The sequence below is a fragment of the Aquarana catesbeiana genome, linkage group LG11 (genome assembly GCF_042186555.1).
Source record: "Aquarana catesbeiana isolate 2022-GZ linkage group LG11, ASM4218655v1, whole genome shotgun sequence".
Taxonomy (NCBI): Eukaryota; Metazoa; Chordata; class Amphibia; order Anura; family Ranidae; genus Aquarana; species Aquarana catesbeiana.
In genome coordinates, this window is record NC_133334.1 from 157,215,678 (window position 1) to 157,223,943 (window position 8,266).

Sequence of the window (8,266 nt, forward strand, 5' to 3'; positions counted from 1 at the left end):
AATGGGCCTCTACTTCATATTCAGAGGAACGGGGTTGGTGACATCTCACCCAAGGTATTACTCACACCCACACCCGTGTTAGCATCCTTCTTCCGTTACCTTCTCCTTTCGAGCTTCCTTGAGTGTTCAGGGATAATAATTCCCCATATTCAAGTAATCGTCCCCAACTCACCCCCCACACACCCAATGGGCCTCATAATTCCCACTCTCATACTTGCATTGGTGTTAAAGAGTGGATCTCAACATTTAAGGAAAAGGGTGAGGGAGGGGTGGATGGGGTTTATCAATAATTATTAATGAAGCAGTTGAGGTCCAGTTCTATATTTAAACCCCTGGGAAAAAGACAGTTTAAAAGAAAAATCCATCGAGTTTCTCGTTGGGATAGATCTCTTATCCTGTTTGAGCCCCTCCAAGATGGGTATACGATATCTATCCCACAAAACTGGAGAAGACTCGGGTCCTGATTATGTTTTTCTTTAAAATGGAGGGACACGCTGTGATATTTAAAACCATTTTTTATATTCGTTAGGTGTTCAGAAATGCGCACCTTCAGCAATCGTTTCGTGAGTCCTACATAAAATAAACCGCATGGGCACCACATCAGATATACCACATACGATGAATTGCATGTAATGAACTCTCTTATTTCAAATGTTTCATTTTCTTGATTAGTGATGTTCTTCATGCCCCTATTCCTGATTCTCACTGTTCTACAGCATACGCACTTCCTGCATGGGAAAAAAACATTTAAGTCTATTTTTATTGAGGGGCGACCTGGTGGATCAAGAATTTTTTTCACGTGCTTGCTTCGGCAGCACATATACTAAAAAATTGGAACAATACAGAGAAGATTAGCATGGCCCCTGCGCAAGGATGACACGCAAATTCGTGAAGCGTTCCATATAAAAAAAAAAAAAAAAAAAAGAATTTTTTTCACCACTTTGTCTCCAAAGCTCGGAGCCCTTCTATAGATAAACTTGGGATGTTCAGGTAGAACATCACTCAGATGCCGATCCCTGCGGAGAATATACCAATATTTCTTAAAAATCCCCTCAATCTCTTTATACTGGCAATGGTAGCTCGATATGAACCCCCACTGGTGTTGATCGTTAGAGGTGGTGTTTTCTTTATTCTTTAAGCAATCCTCCCTTGGAATATTGGCCATCCGCTCTATAGCCTCATCCATGGACTTTTCTAAGTATCCCTTCTGTAGGGATCTCTCCTTCAATATGTTGGCCTGTGTATAGTACTTCTCTTGTTCAGTGCAAATCTGACGGACCCTCAGCATTTGTTATTTCGGAATATTTTTAATCCAAACAGGGTGATGTCCACTCCTGATGGACAAAAAGCTGTTTCAATCCGCTGGTTTGAAGTACACACACGTTGTCAGAGAGTGATCACTCCTTTCAATGGTTACGTCCAAAAAATTGATGCATCTATCACTGATCTGGGTCTCCAATTTAATATTGTTGTTATTAGTGTTCAAATACCCCAAAAATTCATACACAGATTCCCTAGACCCCTCCCAGATAAACAGGAGGTCATCTATGAACCTGCGGTAGAATTTAAGTTGGGGTAAAGATCTACTGAAAACATATCTATCCTCCCACTCGGCCATAAACAGGTTGGCGAGGCTTGGGGCATACTTAGCTCCCATAGCCACGCCAACCTGCTGGGAGAAGAAGTGTCCATTCCACCAAAAATAATTGTGCGACATGCAGAAGCTTAAGGCCTGCCCCAAAAATCGCTTCTGCATATCAGGAATGTCTTCCCTTCTACTCAAGGCCCAATTCAGCGATAAAGATGCATCTTCGTACTGAATAATCGTGAGGACACGTCTGCCGTGACCAAATAAATTTCAGCCGTGGGATTAAGATGACCATCCCCCAATCATTGGAGGAGGTCAGTCGTGTCTCGAAGATATGCCCTAGTGGTTTTCATACTCGGCTGGGGAAACTTATCTAAGTACTCACCCAGCCTTGCCGTGATAGATCCTATCCCGTTAACAATAGGTGGGGGTAGTTTGGCATCCTTGTGGATTTTAGGAAGCGTGTATATCACTGGAATCCTGCAGGCGCTAGGGACCAAATATTTCTTTTCCCTAAGATTCAGGGCATTAATGGCATGCCCCCACTCAACCAGTGAGTTTAATTGTTCTTGCCTGTGGTAAAATGACTTATCCATAATGACCACAACTCCTCCCTTGTCAGCAGCCATGGAGGTTTTCAACTTTCTTACTAACAGACAAATTAATCCAGATAGCATTTTCTCAGCTAATCATGAGATGATTGATAGCGATGAGGATGTTTCCGGCATGCTAAAAAGTCTAGAAAGTCTACTTGAAAAACAGATTAAGACTTGGTGGGATGTGTTTACTTTTAAACATTATCAAAAAGAAAAATAGATTTTTAGAAGTCTGAGGTGGGATGTCCCCCCTCAGGATGGTCTTGAGGACCAGTGTTTTATGGATGAATGGTTGGAATTTTTTAATAGAGTGGGGAGGGAGTTACAAGATTTGGTTCTAACTAGAAAACAACTGAAATTAGGGAGATTGAATGAACAGATTTGTGCTATTCGTAGCAAGTTGGAATCGATGAATGAGTCAAATCAGATTAAAGAATTTAACAACAATATGAAGAGGAAACTTGAAAAGGTTGATCGAGACACACAAAGGAAAAAGGTCAGGAAGTATAATAGGGATGCGGCTGATTTTAAGAACAATAAAATCTATGCATGGCAGAATCCTACTCCAGGTACCAACGAGACCCTTATACAAACTAAAGGAAATAGTAAAATGAACAATGACCCTAAGAGTGACCAAGGTAAAAAAGTTGGGACAAAAAGAAGTGAAGATAGAAGTGAACAGGGTGCGGTGGAACAAACAACCAATCATCTCCCACCACAGTATAGAGGGAACCAATATAATGATTATCATGATTCACTTAAACCATCCCAATCTGTAAGGGGTGGTCAATATTATAATCACAATCATGGAGAACGGGGTGGCCCCCATATGGGTAGGAACAATTATGTAGGTGGACAGTACTCACAACAGAACCATGATACATACCACCAGCACCCACCATTTAATTATGGTGATGGGAGGAGCCCTATTCCAGTACATAATCGGTATCTCCCTTTAGATGAGGACTATAATGGACCTCAATATCAACAGCAGGGACCTTTACCTTTTTTAGGCCAACGAGGGATGAGGGGAAGGGGAGGAGGGACACCGAGAGGAAAGAGCCATCCGGTAAACAACAGAGGAGGGAGAAATGGTCCGCAACAATACGTAAACAAGGGAATGGGATCACTCCCAAGAGGCAAAGGGGATGTCGAGCAGGACGACGGCAACAACCCAAAAAAAAGAATGAGGGACACATAAACACTGGTATAACCTGAGTGAAGTGACATTGAATGCGAAAGAGTTGAACATATTGAATCCGGGTCTTAAATGTGCACCCAGGAAAGTGTTGAACAAATTTGAGGTATTCATTGACACACACAAATTTATCAGGACCCTTAATATCAAGAAGTATTTCTTAAGTCATCCAGAAGTTCCTGGGAATAATGTCACGGTGTCTTCAGGAAAGATTGATAGTGGCTTAAGGAACAAATCTGTATTTAATCCCCAAAACTCCAATAATTATTATGTGGAAGTTTTTAAAAATCTGGTGTTGAAGGATCTAGATGCTATAAATGTGAAAGAGGAGGTGAATCCAAAGTATATCAATGAGGGAATTAGGTCGTTAGAAAAACAAAATAACATCATTGTACGCCCAGCTGACAAGGGAGGAGGGGTGGTCATTATGGATAAGTCATTTTACCTCAGGCAACTCTCAGATATGCTGGGCGACCACTCTACATATGAGAGGCTCACCACTGACCCTACGGTGAAATATAAAGAACAATTAAACTCACTGGTTGAGTGGAGGTATGCCATTAATGCCCTGAATCTTAGGGAAAAGAGATATTTGGTCCCTAGCGTCTGCAGGATTCCAGTGATATACACGCTTCCTAAAATCCACAAGGATGCCAAACTACCCCCAGCACGCCCTATTGTTAACGGGATAGGATCTATCACGGCAAGGCTGGGTGAGTACTTAGATAAGTTTCCCCAGCCGAGTGTGAAAATCACTAGGGCATATCTTCGAGACACGACTGACCTCCTCCAACGATTGGGGGATGTTCATCTTAATCCCACGGATGAAATTTATTTGGTCACGGCAGACGTGTCCTCACTGTACACAATTATTCAGCATGAAGATGCATCTTTATCGCTGAATTGGGCCTTGAGTAGAAGAGAAGACATTCCTGATATGCAGAAGCGATTTTTGGGGCAGGCCTTAAGCTTCTGCATGTCACACAATTATTTTTGGTGGAATGGTCACTTCTTCTCCCAGCAGGTTGGCGTGGCTATGGGAGCTAAGTATGCCCCAAGCCTCGCCAACCTGTTTATGGCCGAGTGGGAGGATAGATATGTTTTCAGTAGATCTTTACCCCAACTTAAATTCTACCGCAGGTTCACAGATGACCTCCTGTTCATCTGGGAGGGGTCTAGGGAATCTGTGTATGAATTTTTGGGGTATTTGAACACTAATAACAACAATATTAAATTGGAGGCCCAGATCAGTGATTGATGCGTCAATTTTTTGGACGTAACCAGAGTGATCACTCTCTGACAACGTGTGTGTAATTCAAACCAACGGATCGAAACAGCTTTTTGTCCATCAGGAGTGGACATCACCCTGTTTGGATTAAAAATATTCCAAAAGGACAAATGCTGGGGGTCCGTCGGAATTGCACTGAACAAGAGAAGTACTATACACAGGCCAACATATTGAAGGAGAGATTCCTACAGAAGGGATACTTAGAAAAGTCTGTGCATGAGGCTATAGAGCGGGTGGCCAATATTCCAAGGAAGGATTGCTTAAAGAATAAAGAAAACACCACCTCTAACTATCAACATCATCCCATATCCCTGTGGTATATTCTCCGCAGGGAACGGCATCTGGGTGATGTTCTACCTGAACATCCCAAGTTTATCTATAGAAGGGCTCCGAGCTTTGGAGACAAAGTGGTGAAAAAAAAACACCTAACAAATATAAAAAATGGTTTTAAATATCACAGCGTGTCCCTCCGTTTTAAAGAAAAACATAATCAGGACCCGAGTCTTCTCCAGTTTTGTGGGATAGATATCGTATACCCATCTTGGAGGGGCTCAAACAGGATAAGAGATCTATCCCAACGAGAAACTCGATGGATTTTTCTTTTAAAATGTCTTTTTCCCAGGGGTTTAAATATAGAACTGGACCTCAACTGCTTCATTAATAATTATTGATAAACCCCATCCACCCCTCCCTCACCCTTTTCCTTAAAAGTTGAGATCCACTCTTTAACACCAACGCAAGTATGAGAGTGGGAATTATGAGGTCCATGGGGCGTGTGGGGGGTGAGTTGGGGATGATTACTTGAATATGGGGAATTATTATCCCTGAACACTCAAGGAAGCTCGATAGGAGAAGGTAACGGGAGAAGGATGCTAACACGGGTGTGGGTGTGAGTAATACCTTGGGTGAGATGTCACCAACCCCGTTCCTCTGAATATGAAGTAGAGGCCCATTTGGAGATAGGGAGAACATGTATATATAAATAATGCATGTCTCTAGCAGGACTATATTTACAATTTACTGATAGGGGGAGGCGTTTGGGGTAAAAGACAATATAGTCACCTCATCCGGGGTCACAAGAGGAGAGGAATGGTTCTGCGCCACTAACCTCATTTAATTTGTTGTATTGTTTGCTCAATATTATGAATCAAGCAGATTTACTCTGTGATCTGTTAAACACCTCCTAAGGTGTGTATATGCCCAACCATTTAGTTTTAGAGAATGACATTTTGTATTTGTAACACATTGTGTTTTTAAATAGGATTGATTATTTGCATTTTATCATTATGAATTAAATGCGCAGTACTTGACAAGCCATTGTCTCCATATAACTATATATTTAGTTATTCGCAGTGTGACTAGGTTTATTTGTATGTTAACGCTCTAATACAATGCAATATGTATGTATGGTGCGAGCGGGGACACAGGGAGTGCGCAAGCACAGTGTCAACAGCACCGCTCGCAATACGAGTGGAGGGTATAAAGGAAAGATTGCCAGACCGTATAGCCAATCCCATGAGTAAGTCCCTTGTGACGAAACATGTCGGGGCGTGGCTATACGGCAATCGAAAGTGTATGACGTAGGACGCTGTGACGGAGAGTACCATACGAGGAAGTGGGGTAGCGGCTCCAGGAGAATCTAGGGGACGGGTGAGATTGTCACCAGAGATTGCGCAACCTGGGTCCGCCGTGACCACCATACGTTGATCATACCGGTTGGAGTGTTTTGTGGTGATTACCATGTTTGCTGTGCCTCTTTGCTTGATATGATTTTGAGAAATGTGAGTTCAATGGTGGAGGAGAGTGTTGTTTTAATACATTTTTATTGTGTTACTGCACTATTGGATCGCTTTCTTTTTTACATGTGGAGAGAGCATTGCTTTTTTACTCTGGATATATAACGGGAAATCATTGGAGGTCATCATTTTGCCCCCTTCTGTGTGGGATAAAGCCTTAGAGCCGAGCACGAGAGTGTAAGGCAAGAGGAGCTGGTGAGTTTATTCGCCTAAGGGGAGTGGAATCACAAGTCACAGAGGTGTGGTGGAAGATTGAATTATTGAAGATCTGCACTGTATCATGTTATGGATCATCACTAATGTTATTACGTTTCACTTATTATTGGACTTTATATGTTTGTAGAAAAATATAATTATTTTTCTTAAAAGGTCCTTTTTAACACATCCTTTTTGCATACATAGAGATCCTTTATTCATGTAAAGAACATTGATTTTGGACACAGGTCACATTGTGTTGATATAGTTTGGTGTAAATTATTAGTCATATATAATTTTTGCACGTATTTTTAGGTTAATTGATTTAGCACTGCTATTTGATTTCACTATTGGTTGGGGCTAGTTTATGGTGAATCATTTATTGTTTTGCACAAATTTAAACACTTTAAGCGGCTGCTCAATTTGAGGCTCTGGTTCCACGAGCGCAGCGTTTGGCACATAGGAGGGGGTGGATTTCCTATGCAACATAATATTGATATATTGTCAGATTGGATCCTGACAGGACAATGCCGTAGCCTGGGTGTCCAGGCCTCGAGGGCCAGGCGTACTGCCCAAATCTCTAGAATATTGATGGGCAAGGTCATCTCTGATTTGGACTATTTCCTTTGTACCCCTGATGACGTCAGTTGTGACGAAACAACCGTAGGGTCACAACACCAGCACGCATCGCACATGTGCAATTTCCTTTTAAACGGCAGAGGAGTTTGTTTGATATCCCTGCTAGTTTTTATGCAAAATTTGCTTTTATCTTCTGTTTTTTTACTTTAACAAACGCAGTATTGGTTATCTGCACTACTGGAGTCCCCCCTTTTTTTCTTTTTGGATATGTGGCTCATCTCTCCTTGGTTTCTCTGGGAATGAACACTGATCACTATACAGGAAGTACCTTTGGGACCACATCCTCCGAATTGGTGCTCTGTTGCTGTTGAGTAATCGCCTAGGAAGCAGGTTGCAATATTCCCCACAGAGTCCTTCAAGGAACATCCCTCGGAGTTTATCGTTACTTCTCCCTCTACTAAGCCTGTTTTGACCCCCTGAGTAAGGGCACTCTGGTAAGCCTCCATTACATTATCACCAGGTGGTGGGCATCACTGGCGGTGGATTACTGATTCAGCACTCCGCATGGAATAACTCTTGGACTTCATTCACATTATAATTCAGAACTTTCACTATATTTGCCTTTTCATCACATATGGACTTCTTGATTTAATGTTTTCTCACTAGGATTATTATTAGGTGTTATTTATTATTGATTGCGTAATTCTTTTTAATAATAATTTCACAAAATTTTTCACTCATGACATTTGTCCAGCGTTGCACTGTTCTCTTTACTCTTTCCTTTGGACAGATGCTTCTTCCAGGACTGCTCCTCAGCCCTTCCAGGTAACTGGTAGAAAGGATTTTTCCTTTTTAAAGATTCTTGGATATCAACCACCAATTGAGGCTCTGATGCACATCGGGGAATAAATGCATTGGAAAGTCAAGAGCTTGGACCCTTTGGTTCCAAGTTGACAGGATACTGTTTTGCAGCAGTCTTGAATGAAACTGCTCATAAGGAACGATTCTTCTTTGCTTTGACCAACT

General features: G+C 41.8%; 1 non-coding gene across 1 annotated transcript; it reads left to right on the forward strand.

The window, feature by feature from the left end:
- The first annotated feature begins 799 nt into the window (after nt 1-799).
- On the forward strand, nt 800-908 carry LOC141113080 (U6 spliceosomal RNA). Its single transcript, XR_012236712.1, has one exon. It is a non-coding gene; the product is annotated as a U6 spliceosomal RNA (small nuclear RNA).
- The last annotated feature ends 7,358 nt before the right edge of the window (nt 909-8,266 follow it).